The sequence below is a fragment of the Haliaeetus leucocephalus genome, unplaced genomic scaffold (assembly GCF_000737465.1).
Source record: "Haliaeetus leucocephalus isolate CR32 unplaced genomic scaffold, Haliaeetus_leucocephalus-4.0 Scaffold262, whole genome shotgun sequence".
Taxonomy (NCBI): Eukaryota; Metazoa; Chordata; class Aves; order Accipitriformes; family Accipitridae; genus Haliaeetus; species Haliaeetus leucocephalus.
In genome coordinates this window covers 3,114,283-3,116,144 of record NW_010972698.1, presented here as the reverse complement: position 1 = coordinate 3,116,144, position 1,862 = coordinate 3,114,283, and positions in this window count along the sequence as shown.

Below are 1,862 nucleotides of genomic sequence, written 5' to 3'. Positions count from 1 at the left end.
CCCGGGGCTCGGTGCCGCTCAGAACCGGAGAAAAATCTTCCCCAGGGGAGACATCGGCAAGAGAGAGTTCGGGGGGATCATCCCGGCGGCACCCCCGCCCGCTGCAGCCAGAGGAATCTCCCCAGGGGAGCCTGGAACACTCACCTCCGATAGAGGATCCTCTTCCGAGGGCTGGAAACCTGGAGAAAATGAAATTATTAAAAAGAGACATTAAGAGGAGAGGAAGACAGACAAACCAACACCACCACCCCTGCAGCACCCCAGCTGGGGGAAGGCTGGCAGGACGAGTCCGCTCCCCTCAGAGACACCAAAGACTTCACGCAACAGTCAGTTCAGGTCTGTGAATAGACTCATCACCGAGCAGCCCCCCCCCCACCCTCAGAGACAAAGCCGGGAAAAATCCCTTGGCGGGAATCAGCTCTCAAGAAACAGGAGTGGGCAGCCACAAAATGGCGGTTCCCACAAAGAAACCTCGCTACTGGGCGATCCAGCAGATGCCCCAACACCTCAGGGAAGAAGAGCAGGGCTAAGCAGAGAGCCCGCCTCACCCCTCGCAGCGCAGACCCCCTCACCCTCCCCACCACAAAGGCGAGCACAGCGCTCCCGCCCGCTCACCCTCCTCCGCCGCCCGCATCGACAAAATGGCCGCCGCACCCCGCACCGCGCCCTTAAATACCCGCGGGGCATGCTGGGAAGGCGCGCGCGAGGCAGGAGGCGGGGGAGAGTGCGCATGCGCGCTGCCGCCGCCCCAGCGAGCATGCGCCTCTACATCGCGGGGAGGGAAGAAGAAGGCGGGAAAAGGCTGCGCGGCGCATGCGCAGATCCGCCCCTCCCCGCTCCGCCGGGCCTTGGCGGGAAAAGGCGTCGGGAACCGGCCGCGACCCCCCCGCTTCTACCGGGGGGGGAAAACCCCTCCGTCCCCTTCCACCGGGGGGACACGGACACACGGGCCCCCCCCGCAGCGGGTCTGGCACCCCCCGACCCCCAGAGTCTCCTCAGACCCCGCTGAGGGCGGGCTGCGCCTCCCCAGGGAAGATGGCGTCCGCCGGAGGAGATTCTGGGAACGGACGGCGTCCCTCCGAGCTGCGCCTTTCCCCCGCCGCCCCGGCTGGGCGTCGCGGCGGTTTTTGGGGGGAAAACCGGGACAATGAGTTGTTTTGGGTTTTTTCGGGTTGGCTGTGCTCCCCCTCCCCCCCCGCGTCGGTTGCCCCGGGGGGCGGGGCGAAGGCTTTGCAGGGGGCGGGGCATGTAAAGCCAGTCCCCGGTATGCGGTTTCTGGGCGGGGCCATGTAAATAAAGTTAGTTTGGGGCGTGGCTATGCTAATCGCGCCGCCCTGCGGCGCTTCCCGGCGCTCGGTTCCCAGTCCCCGCCATCCCCACGACAAGATGGCGGCCTCTCCCCGGGGGAGGCTGCGGCTCGCTTTCTCGTCAGGAACCTCGAGTCCCTGCGCCGGCATCGGGCGTGGGGTTTGGTTTGGTTTTTTTTTGGGGGGGGGGTTGCGTCCCTTTATTTCCCCGTCACCACCTCAGCGCCTCTTCCCTGGCTCTGCCTGCGCCTCCCCCACCGCCCACTCCCCATTTAAAAAGAAAAATAAAAACCAACACCCGAATAGATCTGTTTAAACCTCGCGGTTTGTACCGGGGTTCCCGCACCCCCAGCTCTCCCCTCTTCAGGGCCCCAAACAAAATGGCCGCCGCGGCGCGGCGGGCGGGAAAACGAGCCAGGAGAGCGCTCGGCTCTCCCCCGGCCAATAGGAAAGCAGCTTTCCCCGTCGCTAGGCAAGAATGCGGCCCGCCGTGCCCTCGCCGCCTTCCGATAGGGCGCGGCGGGACCAATGAGAAAATAGGCGCGGGGAAGCGGG